Here is a 22,485-nt window from a genome sequence, read left to right on the forward strand (position 1 = left end):
TTTACTAATTCTCTTCAAGTGGTTTGCCATTTTGACACTTGTTCATACCAATTACCACTTATTGCTAGTCTTTTAGAAATATTATTGATGGAGTCTGTTAGTGGGACCTCTAATCTCAATGAGGATTATTTTCCCACCTAACAAGACTCACATTGTAGAATAAGCAACAGTTAGCCATATCAAGAAAATGTATAATGGCCAAAATATGGCATTTCCAGAGAGCAATTTTGTTCTCAGGATGGTGCCATAGTCCAAAAACATTGCATTGGTTCTGAAATAATATGTTTAGTTGTGTGTTAGACACAATTGGGTCAGTAGATCTAATTTGAAGTTTGTTTATGGTAACTCTAGGTCTAGATATAAGAGGTTGTATGATGGATGTGGGCATTTCTCTTTCATTTCAGGTGTCATAGTCAGCTGTATAAGTTGAAATATGACTGTTCATACCTGGATTTCAGCCTAGAATTAAAGGTTCAGTAAATTACTGACCTTCTAGCTTGAGGATCAAGAGGAAAAAAAGTGAAGACTTCATTCAGCTGATAGTCTATCTGGAAAACATATTCAATTTACTTCCTAATGGTACAGAAACAGTATATAGTTCAGGAACATACTGTACTATTTACTGCCCCAGCACATACACCCTCTAGCCCCTACCTGACCCTTCTTAATACTGTTGGATTGTGGAAAATAATTAGAAGCAGAATCATAGGCAGTACCACTGTCAGTGTGTTAGAAAAGATAACCCTGAATATATATAATGTTCTGAAATTGCTGGGTTTGAAACCTTCTTGTACTTTCTTCCCATTTGTCACAAGCGCCCGATGGCGCAGATCCCCCCGCCGCGGCTCTTCCCTGCACCGTCAGATCCAAGATGGTGGCGCCCATGATCTCCACATGGTGCAGTGACGCCGGCGCAATGAAGTCACCGGCGCCAAATTCAAAATAAAAGGGCGTCCAAGATGCCGGTTCAATGCCCGTTCGCAGGTATTGTTTGCTGCATTCTTGGGTGTTTGTATATTCCTCTATTATTGATTCCAACATTCCTGACCCTGCCTGGACTTTGACCTCGCTGTTTTCTGCCTGCCTTTGAACGCCTGCCTGAATTTTGACTCTGATTTCTCCTGATCCTTATCTGTACCGCAAACTTGGACTTTAACCCCTTGAACTTCCTCCTTGGTCCCGAATACTCCCGCTAGGTGCCGATAGGCCCCCTGACATTACGAACAGGCCATGGACCCCACTGAGGAAGCTCAGCCTGATTTCGGTAGGGCCTTTCATGGTTTGCATTCTCGCATGGAGGCATACGAAGCTCGGCAATCCTATTTCTGACAAGCGCTGTAGGCGATCCTGGAGAAACTATCTATTCTCACGCCAGCAACACCAACGCCAGTTCCAGTTGCTGCAGTCGCTGCTTCGCATTTATCCTCCGCTGGTCCACATATTCCGGCACCTCCTCTTTATAGTGGAGATCCCCAAGCATGTTGTGGTTTTGTGAACCAATGCCAGATTCAGTTTGTTCTGCAACCCACACAATTTGAGTCCGAGTGAGCCAAGGTGGGATTTGTAATTACTCGTCTGGCTGGGAAAGTGCTTGAATGGGCATCTCAGCACTGGGAGAAGGTAGCTCCTCTAATTGATGATTCCAAGGCTTTCCTCCAGGAGTTCCGGACTGTGTTTGCTGCTCCTGTTTGGGTTACGACTGCTTCTTCACGGCTGTTTCAGATTCACCAGGGGTGTCGCAGTGTTGCTGAATATGCTATTGAATTCCGTATGCTTGCTGCAGAGATTGGTTGGAACAATGAAGCCTACCATGCTGCCTTCTATAATGGGCTCTCTATCCACCTTAAAGACGATCTGGTCTCCCGTGAATTGCCTACACTGCTGGAAGACCTTATTGCTTTGGCTGTCAAGGTGGACACATGGCAAAGAGAGCATCTGGCAGATAAGGACCGTATCAAAAGGTTCCAACCTATGTTGGCTCCCTGTTTCCAAAGACCCCTGTTACCTCCGCCACCTCAGCAATCTTCTGTTATTCCTCCAAAGGAACCTATGCAAATCGGAAGGGCACGTCTCTCTGAACAGGAAAAGCTCCAGAGGCGTTTGGCAGGAATATGTCTGTATTGAGGTGGTCAGTCTCATTTTGCCAACTCCTGCCCTGTGAAGCCAAAGGGTCCTCTTTTTCAAGGTAAACCTGGGAAGATATATGTGGGTGGCATTACTCCAAAATACCAAGAGAACTCTCACAGGTTTCTTCTGCCTTTACAGATTCGTCTGACCACTAAGACTATTGTCAGATCTGCCTTCATTTTCGAGATGGATCCTGCCAAAGTGTCCGTAATTTAAGAGTGGCCCCTTCCTTTGAGCACCAAGGCAATACAAAGATTCATCGGATTTGCAAATTACTACCGATAGTTCATCAAGGGGTTCTCCTCTCGCATTGCGCCTATCCTTGCCCTCATCCGAAAAGGGGGTAAACCCAACTCATGGCCCCCTTCAGCTGTAGAAGCATTTCAGTCCCTGAAGGATGCTTTCACCTCTGCCTCTGTCCTCCGACATCCAGATCCAGTGTTACCCTTTTTCATTGAGGTGGATGCTTTTGAAGTTGGAGCTGGCCCTATCCTGTCCCAAAGACATCCTGCTGATGGGAAACTACATCCTTGTGCTTTCTTCTCCAGGAAATTCTCTCCAGCAGAGCAGAATTACGACATTGGGAATCGTGAACTCTTGGCAGTAAAGCTTGCTCTCGAGGAGTGGCGTCACCTTCATGAAGGATCTTCGATTCTGGTCACTATCTATACTGAGCATAAAAACTTAGAGTTCATACAATCTCTCAAGAGGTTGAATCCCCGACAGGCAAGGTGGGCTCTCTTCTTTTCTTGTTTCAACTTCGTTTTGACTTATCTCCCTGGCTCCAAGAATCGGAAAGCTGATGCTCTATCCCAAAGCTTCACCCCGATTGTCTTCCTGAAAGGCAAGAACCAATTATTCCTCCTGCCAAAATTATTGCATCTCTGTTTCCTCAATTTGCTGAACAAATCTTGGCTTGTCAGTCTTCCGCTCCTACCGATACCCCCATTGGAATGGCGTTTGTACCCTCTGAGCTTCACCTGTCCATCCTACAACAGACTCATTGTTCCAAGCTGGACATCCTGGTCTTGAAAAGACCCTTGAGCTGTTACGATGCCTAATCTGGTGGCCAACTATCCGTAAAGATGTCAAAGATTTTGTTGCTGCCTGTACTATTTGTGCCACCTCCAAGGCTAGCCATACTCACCATAGCAGGTTATTACAACCTCTACCCATCCCCTCATCCATGGACTCATTTAGCAATGGACTTCATTGTAAAGCTTCCACCCTCAAGAGAGAACACTGTGTTCTGGGTAGTTATTGACCACTTCAGGAAGATGGCACATTTTATCCCATTGCGGAAACTTCCCTTAGCGGTTGAACTATCCCAGCTCTTCATCCAATTTATTTTCCGGTTGCATGGCTTCCCAGCTGAGATAGTCTATGACAGGGGATCTCAATTCTGGCGCTCCTTATGTAAAGACTTAGGTGTCACCCTTCAGTTCTCCTCTGCCTATCATCCCCAAACCATTGGGGCAGCAGAGCGGGTGAATCAAGCTTTGGAGCAATTCTTGAGGAATCATGTTTCCCTTTGCCAGGATGATTGGTCTGATCTCCTCCCGTGGGCGGAATTTGCTCATAATAATGCTTGCCACACTTCCACTGGAAGGTCTCCGTTTATGACTGTGTACGGACAGCATCCTCAAGCCTTTCCACTTTGACTTTGTTTTGTCTGACGTTCCTGCTGTGGATGATCAGGCAGCCCATATGTCTGCTATTTGGGCTGCGACTAAATCAAGTTTGGAAAAGAGTGCTCTTGTGCGGATCGAAGACTTTTGCGGATCGAAGACGCAGATCCTCTCCCCCATACAAGGTTGGAGACAAGGTGTGGTTGTCCACTAGGAACATTCGTTTAAGGGTGCCTTCTCACAAGCTTGGTTCAAAGTTTGTGGGTCCATTTCCATTTCTGAAATTATTAATCCTGTGGCAGTACGACTTTCACTTCCTCCTGAGATGCGAATTCCCAATGTGTTTCATGTTTCTCTGGTTAAACCAACTGTCTCCAACCGCTTCTCCTTCGATCAGCCTTATCTCCGTGGATGGACAACAGGAGTACGAGGTGGGGAAGATCTTGGATTCCAGACTTTCCAGGGGTTCTCTCCAGTTCCTTATCAAATGGAAGGACTTTGGCCCTGAAGAATGCTCTTGGGAGAAACACTCTGATGTACATGCCCCTCAACTGGTAAGGGAATTCTACAATTGTTTTCCCCAGAAACCAAGGCTTTGTGGTCCAGTGGCCTCCCGGTGGGGGAGGGGGTACTGTCACGAGCGCCCAGTGGCGCAGATCTCCCAATGGCGCAGATCTCCCCACCGCGGCTCTTCCCTGCAGCGTCGGATCCAAGATTGAGGCGCCCATGATCTCCACATGGGCGCAGAGACGCCGGCGTCTGGGCGCCGGTGCAATGACGTCACCTGCGCCAAATTCAAAATAAAAGGGTGCCCAAGATGCCGGTTCAATGCCCTTTCATAGGTATTGTTTGCTGCAATCCTGGGTGTTTGTATATTCCTCTATTATTGATTCCTGGATTCCTGACCCTGCCTGGACTTAGACTTGCTGTTTTCTGCCTGCCTTTGAACTCCTGCCTGGATTTTGACTCTGATTTCTCCTGATCCTTATCTGTACCGCAAACTTGGACTTTGACCCCTTGAACTTCCTCCTTGGTCCCGACTACTCCCGCTGGGAGCCGAAATGTCTTTTCCTTTTTCATGTTGTAATATTTAACATTATGCTATGTTTTTTCCTTTATGTTCTCCAGTCCTCATTACTTCTCTTCCTGTCTTGTGCTCTCATGTCTGTTTAATGCTCCAACCTCTCTGTAGACCTTAATGCCCTTCCCTTCGCTCTTGCCTTGTGTTTAGGTTTTCCACCTCTGGTTTCCAATGTATTCTACCTTGTTCAATGAGGGGTAATTTCATATGCTGGACAGTAAGTGAAAGCAGTATATTGTGTAAAGGTGTCACCTAGAGTAAAGTGAACACCTGAACCTCAACATTTCCACTTTGTATAATTAAAATAATATACCAATATGAATACACGCAGCACTATTAGGGCCAAAGTCCCTCTCTTCCAGATTTCTCCTGCATTCTATTTTTCAAAGTCTTGTTGCAAAGGGCGACCACCTTCCAAGTAGATGTCATACAAGTTAATTAGCACAATGGCTGGGAATAATTACGGATGTTTCTACTTAATTTCCATAATACATTTTATAAGGGCATCTTTTAGGTCCACAGTCTGACACCTACTGTAGAGTTTACTTTAGCTAAACCTCTGCAAAATAAAAAAAAAAATTCTACCACTACATCACAATGTTTTTATTTTACTTAGAAGCATAATGGAATGACTAGGTTATTGGATTTATTTGAGTAGCTAGGTAGGTTGTGATATGAGAATTTTCTCATTAACTGTTGACCCTATAGGTTATGATCATGTTTGGATTCACTTTGTAACAAAATCCCTGAGGCAAAGCTTGAGGCATTATGTGGGCTCCAGGAGTTTATATACTATGAGATGGTACATAGTCATTGTATTCTATGGGGTTGTCATCCTGATTGTATAGTATCAGAGTCTCAAGTGACATCATATGTGTCTGACAGCACTCAGCATATCTATCTATCTATCTATCTATCTATCTATCTATCTATCTATCTATATATATATATATATATATATATATACACACAGACATATATCTCAGTGGTTGTTTATGTTCTCTAGGTTAGAGCTGTGGGTTGAGCACGGAGAAGCTGAAATATATGATGTAACACTAATCCCTCTTCCATTATTACTGCATAATTTTATTGACTTTTAGGCTACAAAACATACTGTAAGTGTCTCAGTTTCTTGTTAATGATTTTAGAGAACTTTTATTATGGGTGCACCTTACTTAAATATTTAAACTTGCTGTACCTTTTTGTAAATAGTAAATTACAAGAGTCAGCATTTAGCATCAACTTCCACCACAAATCACAATATTTAAAGCTCTTCAGAAACTGAAGCTGGATATCTGGTGGAGTATCTCTGTACATCACGTAGTTGCTTATAAAGGCTCCTACCATAAACTGATATAAGAGCCTGAATCCTCTGCTTCTGACCTAGGGGTTTCTGGATAAAGGGGTCTTTCCGTAATAATTTCATTTAACCATTAAATAAACCCCGTAGGATAGTCTCCAATAAGGATTAATTATGGAATTAGGGCATAGGCTACTGTATCCACAGAACCCAAAAATATAGTCCTGGAATGAAGAGAGCCCTAAATGCCCTAATACCTTGCTGCCTGTATAAGACCTTTGGTCTTGATAAATATATATATATATATATATATATATATATATATATATATATATATATATATATACTCTTTCCTTCCTTTGTCCGATTCAATCTGGGTGCTGTGCTCAAATTGGAATGAATAAAAAATAGCAGGTATAGCACATACTCCAAGTTAAATTGCTGTTTATTAGATAAAAACCAACAGAACCAACATGTTGATGCCTTTTTAATGCTGCTTTTTAACTAATAAATAGCAACTTAACTTGGAGTGTGTGATATATATATATATATATATATATATATATATATATATATATATATAATATTTATAATTTATATACACATATATAAACCCCCCTTCCGTCAGCAAATTTCAAGAATGAGAACCAAGCTGCTTTGAAACAACTCAAGGGATAGAACTGTAGAAAGGCACAATTCAGAAGAAGGGTGCAGAAGAATATTGAAACAAGGAACAACAGTCCATGCTGCTGAATGGAACTTTAATGAAGAAATCCATTATTAAAAGCAATGAGGGTTCATTTACAAATACAAGTGCAAAGTGTAAAAATGCAAGCAGTTAAACAGAATTCTAATCTGTCAAAGGCTGTTCTTCTATGCTTGTGTGAGAATGCTTAATTGAAATCTGCTGCAAGGTGCAAAAGAAAGAGCAGTGAGGCAAGTGAACCTGTAAAAACTACCTTAAGTAAATGCTACTTCCAGGGTTCTCTGTGGGTGTTATGCCCAGGCACTTAATTGACTTGGAATGGATCCCCTATGGCACATTATTTTGGGAGAACCTGCTATTGTGTTAGAATTTTGGTAACCCATGCTGCATTGTGGCTAAATAAACAATAATATGTGTGCACTGTGCACCTAGAGCATTGCTTTTGTGTTCATAGATGAGGCCTCGTCTAAAATCATATTCATTTTACATTAATTTGGCAAAAACAACTGCCAGACTTTGCTCTGATGCAAATGCTTCTGTCAGTATTTAACATGGCACATTCCTTTTAGATTGTAAGCTTTATTGAGCTGGGCCTTCCTTAACTTTTGTATCGATGTATACATGTTTTTAATTTATAAATACATGTTAACAATAATAGCTATTATTTTGGAAGAACATGTCGGTGAAACCTTGTGTGGCTACTTTTACCTGAGGGGATAGAAAAATTAGTCAAAACTCTAGACGGAGGCAAATTTTAACATTAATTTTTTTTTTTGGTTATTTGTTAGGAATATATCATTTGTTTTGATAAGTGAATTTATTAAAAATGTTTATGCTATATTGGCATATTGCATATGTCCTTTGTACAAGGCTCCCCCTCTGACCAGTCCCAACCTTATGAAAGCTCAAGAAAAATTGCTTGCCATAGGTCTGTGGTTAACCAGTGGGGTCAACAAGATGATTATAGTTTTATTACTGACTGTTTGAGATCAATAGTTCCCAACACTTTCACCAGTTCACTACTTAATACCACTATTTGAAGATACTTCTCAAATAATGAAAATTATGGAACAGCAGGTAAAAATCCTTGACCCCAGATCCCATATTGAGTTTTGTTGTCACCCATTGTGACCTTGCTAGCATTAGCCAGAACCCCTAGCAAACTGCTGATATGCCAGTATGTCTAGTGCATTTAAATGTACACTAATTGCATTTCATGCAGCCCATTGTTCCATTGCATGTGCCCATCAAGGCAGATGGAGCTAACAGAATCTTGCCAGTGATAGCATTATCTTGCCAGGAGTTTGCTTAAAAGGTAAAACTTAATTAACTTAATTAATAGTCCAAATTGTCACTTAAGATCCATGTAGGTTTAGCAGTCCTTTTTAAATATATGTATATTATATCACATGGTTTTTGTCATTAGATGTTTAATATTTAATGTACTATCACATAATCTCAGGTTTATATTAGTTCATTTATACAAAAAAAATCTTTCTAAAGGTGTGTTTATTATTTAGTAATATGTAGTTCTTTACAATTCATGATTGTGTATATTGATTAATTTCTACTTCACAGTACATATGATTATTTATTCATATATTCACATTTCAGTGATTTTATATAAATATTTTCCTTTAAATTATTAATGTTATGCATGTATGACACTACTTAAGCACTTAAACACGTGATGTTTAAATAACTCTGAGTGTATAGGCACGAACGCTTCACTTTTGTACACCCACTGCTAAATTTAAATTATTATGTGTGCTTCAATAAAGCCAAGTTGCTATTAAAATGACCGTTCTCCAAAAATGTTTCGATCAGTGCTTACAAGCAAGTGAGACTGTGTAGGTTTAGCAGTCCTCCCTAGATCTATTTCCAATAATTCCAACATAAAGTGCATTGGGACCCCCTATTGTGCAGCCACCTATCGGTGATTAGATCTATGTTATCTTGGACCCTTTACATGCATAACAAAATTAGACATTTATATGCCATAGTGTGTGGGTCCACTTAAGAGTTGTAGACCACAGGATGATCTGATGAACAGATCATTCTTAGGAAAAGTCTTGACAATATAATACTCATGTTATTACAGACTGCTCATGGTTCATGTTTATCACCCCTAGAATCATCTGATCTAGGGAGAGCACTATAAATTGTTTTCATCAACAAATATTTGCAGACATTCCCTACAATGTTCCCTGTAATTGCTCCTCGGCTACGTGCACAAAAAAATTATTTTGTGCACAGGGTTGGACTGGACATGGGGGGTTGCTGGGGGCCAGCAGATTGGGGGAGGGGGTCTGGGCTGTGCCCACCGGGTTTCCCGTCGTACCAGTCCTACCCTGTTTATGAGCACATTCTAACCTTTTTGTGCATGAGCACACACCTTAGAGTGAACATTGATTCCCTAGTATATTTACAATACTGGGAGACATCAAATCAAAATTTTCATACAAACTCTAATGGTACCAAATGCCCCATTAAATGTATATTTGTTTTCTTCTTATTCAGAATAACTGAAAATCAATACAGTATCTACAGGCTATACCATCATAATTGTTCTGCGCATGTTTTAGAGAATCACTAAATATTAAAAGATGGTTTTAGTAGAGTTTAGTTTAAAAATGAGAACAGCTAGTTTAAGAACTGTTGTTTTACTTAGAGAAACTCATGCATTATCATAATTCTTAATCATTATTATCATGCAAAACAATAATTCTGTAAGCAGGCATAAACACGTCTCTTATATAATAAATAGCAAAGTGATTTAAAGGTGTTAACTTTTATTGACTGGCTGAATGGACTGAAGCTTTCACGATGACTTGGTCCCTTCAAATAACAGATTTGCTAAAACATCATTACTAGAGGCGAATTATCCATTTACTTGGAACGTAAATCTTTCAGAGCATTTTCAGTGGAGACCTATTATTCATCTCTAAACTGGTTATTTCAGCCCTCCTGGCCAATAGACATAATATTTCGGTGCAAAAACTCATATTTCAGGGAAAAGAGGCCATTTCCCTCAGCCCAGCTAAGTAACATCAGTAGAAGATTCATGCAAGGTGGAAGCACAGAACAGAATGGTCGCCAGATGCTGACTATACAGTGAGCACATATGAGGCAGTTACGAAATTGCTGAAATTGCTTTAATCCATCCTACTATGAATCCCAGCCATGTGTTGTGGGAAGTATTATTATTGCTTAGCATCCCATGTCCAGATTTTGAGGAGCACCCATCAAAATAAGTTAAGATACGAAGCACTGCATTAATTATTTTTGATGTCAAAAGATAAGTACTTAATAGGAAGCAGAACAGCATGTGAAATACATTTGCTGCAGTTGAACAGGATACAAATGCCTAAATATGCCTACAAATATATGTTCTGTTCCACCCTTGAACCACAGGGAATAAAATTTTGATCCTGAGAACAGAACTGTCTAGTTAGAAATATATGGTTGCCAACAGGAACACCTTAGATGTTTCAAAAGTCACTGTCTTGGAGTCTCGCAGTGACACCTCATGTCCCTATATCCTTGTATCCTTGCAGTGCCAATGACAGTATCATATACATCTCAAAGAGAATGATTGCCAGGTTAGCCTATTACTGCTCTGGCTTTAAATCATTCTTTTTTATACTTCTGCAGCTCTGTTTACATATATGCCATATGCTGCCTTTTCAACTGGGAACGTCTTCCACATAAGAACAGTAAAGTTCCCATAGCCATTTGCAAGAAGAGCTGCTTATTTATTCACAGCATTAATCTTTAGCAGCCCTTATCCATCTGAATCTATGGCTATACATCAACACCCCAACTCCATGCACTTATTTCTTAATACCCATCCAATAAAAGAACAACATACAAAACAATTACTACATAACCTCCATTATGGTCATTCAAGGGGAAGAATGATCATGGCATCTTACAGAAATCCACAGAAGAATAATGGTTGATTCCTTCCAGCTCTATATCTATTTGTCCTACAGTCCTGAGTGTTTACATATTTGTTCAGGCCCTAGCCAAAGGGTACTTGATGCTGCATAGAAGTGGACTATTTCCTTATATACATTTGTGTCAGGAGGCAATGATTACCCCTCCTGTGATCATTCAATAAACTAACATGAAACAAGGTTTGGGGTCAGTTTTTAACCTGCCTTGCTTGAGTGAAACTTAAATATCCTAATGAAAAATGGCCCTGATGACTCTTAAGGAACATCATCATCATATCAGTTGTAAAATTAAGTAATCACCATATTGCATTAGTGTAAAGAAACAGTAATTATTTGATCAACACCATTTAAGCAAAATCGGAATTTATTTCTTATGTGTATTAAACAGAAGATATAAACAAACATAGAAATCCTCCAATATTACTGCCATAGAGAGCGCATTTTGAAGAAACACTTATGGGGGAATGTAATAAAAGTCAGTAACTGAAAAAGTATTAGCAATGCGAAAAGTTATGCCTTTGCGCGAACAATTTTTGCTTTGCGCAGATTTAATATAGCCTTTGCGAACCCGGAAACTGTTTAGCGACCACTTCTGACAGTGGAAGAGCTTTTGCGATTTTTATAGTTTGCGCCAATGCACAGTAAATGTAATAAAACTTCTTACTGAAAAAGTTATGTGTGCTGCAAAAGATTACGACACCTTCAAGCACTTCTTAAGAGTGCGCAATTAAAATTTGCAATGCGCAATTAAATTTCGCAATGCAATAACAGTTTAAGGAACAATATTACATTGCGAGATGTGGATTTTTATTCTTATTGGTGCAAATTGTTTTTCTCTTTGTGACTTTAATTACATTCCTCCCGTAATGTCCAAACACATTCCTTCACTTCCACATGGTTGTCAATGGCTCCACCCTGACTTTTCTGATGAAAGATGCACAGTTGTGCCTATGGAAGCTGGGGAACTCTGGAGCTATCACCAACCCTAGTGGTAGCTATAGGGTTCCACAGCTTCCTTAGGCACAAATGTGCACCATTTATCAGAGAAACCAGGATGGACCTATTGACCACAGCAGGTTGCATCAATAAGTGCCGAGAGAACCAATCCCTACTTTGAAGATGCTAGACCCAACACTTAGTTTGTGTCAAAACAAGTGTATCATATCTGCTGTAATTCTTGTGGACACAAGTCACATTGTGGCTACAGTTATGGGTAAACAACATTCTGATTTGCATCTTTCTTTATACACTGCACTTGCATTCATAAATGATTCCTAAAGTTTTATAACGGGGACTAAAGTTTTGTTTTCCGGTGTTTCTCCAATACTTCACATACAACAGGTCAACATTTTAAACAAGACTTTCAGAATATTAGTAAATAGTATCTGATCCTGCGCAGTTACAGATCTTCTTTTTAAAATGAAGCAGAAGATTATTATGAAACCATAATATGCGTTGAACAGCCTCAGACAGACTAGACATAGGTGTCTGTTTTTATGTTTTTATGTAACATCTGCAATTTAAGGAAGAGCACATTAGGAAGCAGTTGATGGGTATAAAGTATATATATATATATATATATATATATATATATATATATATATATATATATATATATGCATAAATCATACACAACCTATTAAGGATTGCTTTTCCATTCAACTTTTCAATGACTGACAGCAGTAATAGAGCAGTGCCATTGGATAGGGGTCTTAGGTTTAGAGGAAAATGCTACATTTTGAATCCCTCCATTTCTCACTACAGGTAACCGCAGACTATTTTTTTATGATGGTATAGTTAAGGGGAGGGGGGGGGTTCTTGCCCTTAGTCATGGGACTAATAAGGAATACTGATTTTCTCCCTTCTTTGTCCCCCTCAGTTTTTATTTTGCTTCATTTTCTTTATGAAAAGTTGTATCCATAAATAACAATGACCGTGGCATTTTAGCAGTGGCACTAACTCCAGTTTAGTGGAAAATGCTAATCCATTTTTGGATCCCTTGATTTCCCTTTACAGAGTTTCCAAGCTAACCTCAGATTGTTCATTATTTTTATAATGGCATAGTTATATTTTTCTGCCCTTACATTTCATATACTACTTGCTTCACAAGAAAGGCTCATTCAATATCAGAGCACACACAGCGTTATACATATATATGACAAACTGGGGCCAAATAAAAATGGAAAAGAGGCCTGTGTAATCCCATTGGGGAATGTAAAGGTCTTAACGCATAGCTCAACCAAATGGATGCTATAAATGACGAGAAAAGCCTGCAGTGGAAGAAAGCTCTCTGGTTCCATTCCAATATTATAAGATGCCTCTGTCTATTTGTCTGCATTATACAGGACGGATCCACAAGGGTATTGACATTTGAGTCCCTTATATATATATATATAACTACTAGCAAATGCATTGCTGAGAACCTGCATTTCAATATCTGCACTGTAGGTGGATAGATCAGTGGGGAGGGGTATTATAGAATAACAATCAGTGTGGCATAATATAGAGGTGTGGGTGTAACAGAGAATGGAGTGTAAAGGATGTAAAGAATGAAGGGGCCAAGAAAAAAGTTTAATATGACAATGAAGTCCTTTATTTATTGTGGAACAGGAGAATACAAGTGCAGTGGACAATTTGTTGGCCTTTAGATGTTATTGACCAGATGGCAATCCTATCTTTCAGCAAGATCTCCAAGTTCATGGGTTTATATAGAGTGGTCAGTTTGAAGTTGAAGTTGACAGGTCAGTGGCACACCCCCCAGCAAAAGCTTTTTAGGGACCCACTGCAGTTCTTTTAATACAACTGCTTACCAGTTTTCAGATGCAAAGATAAAAAGTAATCAAAGAATAACAAATAAATCTGAGAACTTTTACTGGAACTGGGTCTCTCCCAACGGATTTACACCTTGCCTTGGCACCCAAAGGGTCAATAAGGGCAATTGGCAGAGGATGGTTCTACCTTGTGCATCTATTGGGCGTGCATTGGCTGAATCAATTAATGTAATGCTTGCATTGTCACTCGGCATAAACAAGGTGCCAGGTGGAATTATTGCATGTGCAGATGCTTTTAGTGTAATGAGTGCTGATGTTGAAATGAAGATGCCAATATATACAGAGCGGTACAACAGCAAAACAAATCCAGAGCCAGGAATGCCGGCCAATTTGTACCTGTAACCGAGGGATGTCAAGTCATTTGAGCGTCTCAACCGAAATCTGAGAAATTCATGAATGCTTCAGGAAAAGAATGACTAACTAAGAGAGCAGAGAACGGAAATTCTCATGATTAATATCCATGTACAGGAAATTTGATGTGAATCATGAAGTTAATGTGAAATCTCCTATATCTGAAGTCGTGAGGTAGTGCTTTATTGGTTTGTCTTACTTGCGGAAAAGCCATTGATGTGTAGTGCAAAATGACTGTGCTGTGTTCCCCCCCCATGTATGTGTATCTATGTGCAATCACCTACTCCCAAATGAGGACCTGACAGTTCACTTATATCTTTATAACAGAGACCTACCCCAGGACGTGTGTGGCCCTGCAGAAAATGGCATGGGCTCATTTTAGCTGCTTCTGATATTCTTAACCATCATGTAGATTTTATTTTTGCTTGGCCTTCAGGCAGTTTAGGGGGAACAATAGAGAAACTTGGCCTGACTTATTGTATAGTCCGTGATGGAGCATAAGAAACATGTCCAATGCACGGCTACATTATATTATACAGCTGTTTTCTCCAGGTGAAAGCCACCGCTTTCAGAATGAATGCATGCATTCTAATGGACTTTCTAAATGTTCAGTGTAATTATTGATGTTACTAATATAAGGCAATGGGCTGTAAAGAGGATCCTGCATATTCCTGGCCTCCCAGCATGCTTTGCAGGCTGTCTCCTGGCTGGCTGCCTGGCTTTCTTTCTCTCCTAATTGGGAAAGTGCATTGTAGGCTGCAGCCAGTGGCCAGCTCTCAATGAGCATCAATAAAACACAGTGGACCTCAGTCTACCTCTCATTCTGTTAGGGCATACATTTTCTGATGCATAATTGTTGGGATATAAGGACTTGGCACAACCAGCACCCTTGGCTGCCCTGCGCTCCTCATAGATAAATGGTTCTTTACTTTTCTTCCTCTCAGGGAAAGAGTTAACGGTCTTCAGCTCCAACCTCGGCTTGCAGGAATCTAATCCTATTGTGCTCTCACGGAGGCCCTTTCACAACCGCTGTAACCCTTGCCACCCCCTAGCACTGTTCCGCAATTAGCCTGTCTAATTAACTAAAAGCTGTGACCTGTAGCCAAAAGAAAAAGGTGCCAGCTGAGGAAAATCAAATAATATAGTATCTTTAGTTTAAACGGCCCTCTTTGCTAGCGCTGTACATTTTTAGCCACACTAATTCACAGCAACGTAGAGCATACAGCCTAATTTATTTGTGCCTAAGGCCTTAGACCTGAGGCCCGTGGAGATAAAATCACTCACGCAGTCACCAGGAAATAGAAAATGTTTTTCCCCCTTTTTAAATTGCTGTTTCTGTATCATGCATAGGAATAAATATGTATAGGACACTATTGTTATGCTTGAGTGCTGAACAAATCCATTTCTGTCCATATATTTGGTCACTGTTTAAGCTCTCTTCTCCCTAAAAGCATGGAATCAAAATGTAAGCGCTACAGAGAGGGTGGCCAGAAGCACTTATATACATATGATTGTAAATCTTTATTTATATAGCGTTACGTAACATTATACAATAGGAGCTTTTTTTGCCACAGGGCAAGGTTGGCCTGGAATAAATATTGCACTTCTGTGTACCAATAATAGATCAATAAAAGGCAATCAAGACCTTTGTATTGGTGGTCATTAACAGAAATATTTTGCAATTGATCTAATTGCATTTTCCACCTGATGCTTTTATATAATAAAGAGGAGTATTAATCTAAAGGGTGAAAAAATAACTTTACCGCAAGGGGGTTTTATCCTGATGATTACATGGAGGATGTACTATAAGTGTGGCCCCAAATTCAGAAGACAACAAAAATTATTCTTGTTTGCAGAAGACATAACATATATTGCAGTTGTCTATTATACACCGCAGGTCACATTCTCGGGCTTGCCATGTTTGTAATGTTGCTGATAACAGCTCCATAACTACATAGTTATCAGGGTCTGCAAATGTCAATCAAGCATAGACTCTTCCACAGCAACCGACTTTCCATGCAGAGGGACGCAAATAAAAACCTCACTAAAAACCTCTTAGTTTAATGAGTGGGGGAAGGAGCCCTTCCTGACTTCATGAAACTGGCAGTCAGATTTCTCCCCCTGATCAAGGCTAATGGTTGTAAATCTGTATACCTTTGTGTTTTTGAATGATGTCTATACATTTATTGAAGTATTGACCAAGCCTGGCCACCCTGCCTCTTTCACTAGTGAATACTGACTTTTCATTTTCCTTAGGGTGCAAACGTCTTGAATGTCCCATATGTAAAAGTCCCCTTTAAATTATAGGGAATCATTTTCCCCTTTTTGTAAGAACATTAGAAGTCACTGAGGACTGAGTGCTTTGATACAAGTCACGATTAGGGATGGTGAATTTGAGCTGTTTCGTTGCGGCAAAAATTTGCCGCCGGCGAAATGTCGCTGACGTCTATTAAAGTCTATGGGCGTTAAAATTTTTTTGAAGTGCAGCAAAATAACACGCGTCATTTTTTTTTTGACGCACAACGCCATAAAAAGTCTATGGGCGTTGTTTCCGCGGCAAAACAAGGCGAAAAATTTGCCCAACCCTAGTCATGGTGGAGATTCTGAATATCCTTATATTTTGCAACAGAGGGTTATATAGGTGTATATGGGATGTTTGGAACCTAAGGATTTTGTCATTTTGATCACTTTAACAAATTATGCTAAAAATCATCATTTCAACATGAAATAAACCCAATAAGATTGTTTTGCCACCAGTATAAAGTTCTGCTTAGTTATCATCAATTACAAGCTACTGTTTTATTATTACAGAAAAAAAGGAAATCAAAAAACACCTCATTAGGTACTGATTATAACTGATGACATCACTAAGCAACGTTTAGGGGCTGATTCACTAACTTCGAGTGAAGGATTCGAAGGTAAAAAACTTTGAATTTCGAAGGTTTTTTTGGGCTACTTCGACCATCGAATGGGCTACTTCAACCTTCGACTACGACTTCGAATCGAAGGATTCGTAGTAAAAATCGTTCGACTATTTGACCATTCGATAGTCGAAGTACTGTCTCTTTAAAAAAAAACTTCAACCCCCTAGTTCGCCATCTAAAAGCTACCGAAGTCAATGTTAGGTCCCCATAGGCTTGGCTAACTTTTTTTGATCGAAGGATATTCCTTCGATCGTTGGATTAAAATCCTTCGAATCGTTCGATTCGAAGGATTTTATCATTTGATCGAAGGAATTATCCTTCGATCGTTCAATCGAACTATCTGCGCTAAATCCTTCGACTTCGATATTTGAAGTCGAAGGATTTTAATTCCTAGTCGAATATCGAGGGTTAATTAACCCTCGATATTCGACCCTTAGTGAATCGGCCCCTTACTTCATAAGTATGTGTATGTAATAGTATATACTGTATAGATATATAGAATAACGTAGCCCTTAAATGAAGTGCTGAAATTGCTTCTAATATCCTCATATTTTACAACAGGGTGTACCTTATTTATTATAATACACAAGTTTCAGTGAGTCAGGTAACACAAATTACATCACTAAGCACAGATTATAACTGATGACATCACTGTTCTCACCTGTTTGTGCTTAAATCTGCAGGGCTTTGCTGCTGCAGTTATAGTGGGGAGTCTTGCTGAAGTATTTTGCCAGAAAACTCCCCTTTACCGAAGTACCAATCCTGTTACATGAAGTAAGTGCTAATCCATATTCCATATACTTTTCCTGTTGCCTATGTCTGTGCTCATTGTTATATACAGTAGATTGTATGCTGACTCTTTTTGTGAGTCCATTTAGTCGGTCTGTCCAAATCTCTTTTAAAAGCAAGTATTCCGATCAAACCTCATTAACTAACCGAATTAACCCCTTCCTGTTTACTAACAAAACATTAAAATGGACAGGATGATAAAAAACATGACTTCTTCCAGTAAATGTGCATGGTTTAGTCATGTTGGAGTTATTTGATTTATCTTGATTTTTAAAAAGCTATGTAAGATTCATTCCTACTTATCTAGCTCAATCACTCCATAAAAAGAATCATTAGGCTAAATCTCCTTTGATATCACAACTGTGCAAACCAAACCATTTTCAACCAAAAAAGATGGTTGCGGCACTAGGCGCAATAATTCAGAATACAATTGAAGAGCATGCAGCCCGAAGTACAGCTTGCAACCACTTTAACACAAAAGGTGCTGCACACTTGGGGGTCCGTTTACTAAAGTGCGGTAAATTTGACTTTAAATTGTCGCATGTTATCGCTGAGAATATTTTTCCGCCAGAATATTCGCAGCGACTAAGTTTACTAAACAGCGATGCGCTCAGAAGTCATTGCGATCACTTGCGGTAAATACGTTAACGAACCAGCTTACGTTAGCGGTAATTTTATTTGCGAATTTTCTGCCGACAAATTACGTTTTTGCGAATATTTATGCTATAAAATAGTCTTGTTTTATTATTATTATTATGGCAATTTTTACTGTGACTCATAAACTTTATTGACTGATGATAATACCATCCAACAACATTACCAGAGTAAAACCAATCAAACATGTATGCATCATATAAACCCTTCTGCCAATAGAATCATATGAACAAGAAATCATACCAGTCAATCTCTTTGCTTCATATAAATGCAGAGTTTAATGTAGCCAATCACAATGAAACCAAAAAAGCGTAGAGGCTGACAAATCCTTGGACTGTGATGCCTGCTGCCAATAATACGCCTCTGAGCTGAAATTGCAGCAGATAGAAGCAGTAGCTAAAACATCCTCTCAGCAATAGCTACAGATCTCTCTCCTGTCAGCAATGAATGATGGGTTAAAAAATGGGATATTTCCTGCCCCTTGAGAATTTTCTGGCGAAAAATATTTAGGCCACTACATAGGTGGCGGTAAAATTTTGTCTTTTTACACATTTCGCTGTTTAGTAAACCGGCCTTTAATGTGTACGTAGCGTTATTTTCAGCGAATGTGATAACTGGCGAACATTTATTCTTGCGTAAGAAAATTCGCAAATTTATATTTTCTGCAGGTTAGTAAACTGGCGAAAATATATTTGGCGAAAATTCTGTCTATATATTGTGCAAATATTTTTAACGCGCTTTAGTATTCTGACCCCTTGGGCACAAGGGCGCCCTTCATCTAACAGTCCTCCATAAATGAGTTGTAGGTAAGGAGCATGCAATTGTATACTTTTATCCCTTCCTCTTTTTGCCCTTACACAGCAGCCATAACTTGTTCCCTTTACAATCCAGGGGGAATCTTTCCACTGACCGAAGATGCAAAATTTGGGCTGCGCTGCAATGGGTACAGTTATGTTGGAATTCTAGAAAAGATATTGCTCCGTTTGTACTAAGTGGCATTTTGTGCCAGTTTTTCACACTTCATCCCAAACAAATAATGCTAATTTTCCAACCTCTATACTAAATTACACCAGTGTTGCTCCTCAACTATGGTATTGCATCCATAAACTTCTCTCTGAGGAGCTTTCCCTCAATATCTTTATTTCCTCATCGGTCCAGTCTTTGCACTTACAAGCCAGGGAAGAAAGTGAAAGTTGAAGAATCTTCAATCTAGGGGTTTGAAGATTCAATCCCCAGGATTGAACCCTAACTCAACCAGTGACTTAACCTATCCCATCACACCATGCAGAGTAATATACTGTATCCATGCCAAACAACGGCAAGTGAGAGTATATAAACAGCACCACAGATCCAACAGAGAGTCTAAGACAGCACACTGAGTTGGTGATCAGGGAAACTTGTAGCTAATATGACCGGCCTCTTAAATTGCAACCACCAATGGGGGAAATTGGTCGGTTCAAACCCACCTGACCTATGAGTTTCAGGCTGACCCACGCATTACTACAACCATTCACTAAGAATGTAGATTTTAAAGGGGCAGGGACCACTTAACAAGTACCACTTATGTTGCCCTGTGTATATTTATTTTCATTTTATTGCAAAATGTGGCTCCTCTCTCAAATATCATCAGGGGCGCTCAGCCAATGAGGCAGCCTGAGGTGCCCGCCTCAGACGGCAGTGCCAGATACATTTCCAGGTTCGGCAAAAAGCCGCTCTTGTACTTTTAAGATCCGAATTTCCAGTTTTGAAACCAGAAATTCGGCTTTACTAGTGCAGGAGAGCGCAGTTATACCCTCCGCACTAGTGTTCCTGCCTCGGATGCCTCCCCTGCAGATGGGTAAGCCGACGAGGGGGGCAGCATTTTGAGGAGCCGCCTCAGGCGGCTTCTTCACCGGAATTGTCGCTGACTATCATTGTACTATAAAGAAAGCACCATGTACACTGTAGCCCTATATAAAGATATACAAGCATATATACCTATGCACTTACCTGTAGCAACCAATCGGCTCTTTGCTTTTATTTCCAACTTTTAGTAGATACAAACTAATTCCTAACTGGTTGTAACTGGCAGCTGAACATTTAGTACCTTTTTAAGTAAATGAGCCCTTTTATGTGTAAATGCCTTTTTTTTACCTGCTAGTGGACCTATAATGTGAATGAACTATGAATTCAATAATTTTGTGACCAAGTAAAATTCAATGTCTTACTCCATTGTACTAAGCCAGGCAAATACAACAGTATAAAAAAGATTTTGACTCCCTTGACATAGATCTAGCATTAGGTCACAATGTTTCCTCCTTTAGGCAGTGACATGCAAACAGAATAACATTCAGAAGGCCTATAGGCCCAGTAACCCCATAATAACCCTCCAAAGTTACATAAAACTGAATACCAAATACTTTACAAACTTTTTGCCTAGAAAGGAAAAAAATGTGTGATTTTTTTTTTTAATTTGCATGTTTTCATTCGAGCTCAGTTGTCTTAAACAATCAAACCTTCCCCAAATTTCACCCTTCGTAAGCAAAAATGTTCTGCCTTCAGTTGCCCAGCACAGTCACATGTAAACAAAGGTTTGGAGTTGGTTATTCATCTGCATCAAAACCTTGCAAACAAATCCTAGCATTCAGCGAAATTCCCAACAAAAAGCACCACTCGGTGTATAACTAATGAGCTGGGCTCTCTGACAGCACAACTCACTGATAAGTTAAAGAGACCACTAGATACTCATCAGTGCTATCACTCAGCATCAGGCATATAATAGCTTTGTCTATCAACATTGCTGTGCCTAAGCACTTCAATTTAATTCATCATCAGAGTTTTTTTCTTCCTGTGCCTGAAAATCTACAGCCACCTGACACTTTAGAATAGTATGCAGACTTTTGACAGCCCAAACGGAGTCTGCAAAGTAAAGTAACTGCTGGATGGGGAAACAGAGCTCCACCAAAATATACATTATAAATTCCTGTTAAGGATGGTCCTCATTGACACTTTTATAACGGTTATGTGATTTTAGAAACAAAACCTGGAATGCCATGATAATTCTGCTCATGTCTGTAAAAGGCAGTTACTGTAGATCTGTTTTAACATTGCATTCAGGGCAATATTCATATCACTCATGTCTGTCACAGTTTTGGTGGGGGATAGATATTTATTAAAGACATGTGAAGACAGATGCTGCAGTAGGATAGGTGCGCCAGTGCAGTTGTCCATAAGTTTCTTGCTTTCATTTATGTAGTAACATAGTAAGTTAGGTTGAAAAAAGCTGCTAGTTGATCCAGAGGAAGGCAAAAAACCCATCTGAAGCCCCTCTAGTCAATTTGCTTCAGAAGGGGAATAAATTCCTTCCTGACTCCAAGATGGCAATTGGACCAGTCCCTGGATCAACTTGTACTATGATTTATCTATCTATCTATCTATCTATCTATCTATCTATCTATCTATCTATCTATCTATCTATCTATCTATCCCCTCACTTGCTAAAAAGCCATCCAACCCCTTCTTAAAGCTATCTAATGTATCAGCCTGTACGATTGATTCAGGGAGAGAATTCCACATCTTCACAGCTCTCCCTGTATATAAACCCTTCAGAATATTTAGACAGAACCTCCTTTCATCTAATAGGAATGGGTGCCCTTGTGCCAGCTTGAAAGACCTACTGGTAAAGAAAGCATTCGAGAGATTATGATATGATCCCCTTATATATTTATACATATTTATCATATCACCCTTAAGAGCCTCTTCTCCAGAGTGAACAACCCCAACATAGCCAGTCTTTCCTCATAGCTAAGATTTTCCATAACTCTTACCAGCTTAGTTGCCCCTCTCTGGACCTTCTCCAATTCAATGTCCCATTTGAGCGCTGGAGTTCAAAACTGTACAGCATATTCTAGATGGTTGTGGACAGTTGCTATAGGCAGACCTGCCACCTTTTTTTATTGTACACTGGCAGCTTGTGTCCATATATCTGTAACAGACCTTGTATAAACCATCTTAGATTAGATAGATAGACGTCCAGCTAGTGTATGAGCATGGGTTACATTGCGACTCACACATCAGGATCAGGGCCTTCACTAGGTGGAGGTTTCCAATAAAGGTGTAGTGGAACTAGAAAAAAGTTGTCTCTGTCCAAAGATTT

General features: G+C 39.6%; 1 protein-coding gene across 8 annotated transcripts in view; it reads left to right on the forward strand.

The window, feature by feature from the left end:
* The window catches only part of LOC108702718 (RNA binding protein fox-1 homolog 3), a 614,603-nt gene that overhangs the window by 358,478 nt on the left and 233,640 nt on the right, over positions 1–22,485 (forward strand). For 7 of the 8 annotated variants that reach the window (XM_041578500.1, XM_041578497.1, XM_041578495.1 and 4 more), the window contains one exon: positions 17,591–17,681. The exons of the other annotated variant lie outside the window; for it this stretch is intronic. The gene's annotated coding sequence lies outside the window, so the exon portion shown is untranslated. The remainder of the gene's footprint in view (positions 1–17,590; positions 17,682–22,485) is intronic. 8 annotated transcript variants of the gene reach the window in all.

Source organism: Xenopus laevis, chromosome 9_10S (assembly GCF_017654675.1).
Source record: "Xenopus laevis strain J_2021 chromosome 9_10S, Xenopus_laevis_v10.1, whole genome shotgun sequence".
In the NCBI taxonomy this organism is placed as follows: Eukaryota; Metazoa; Chordata; class Amphibia; order Anura; family Pipidae; genus Xenopus; species Xenopus laevis.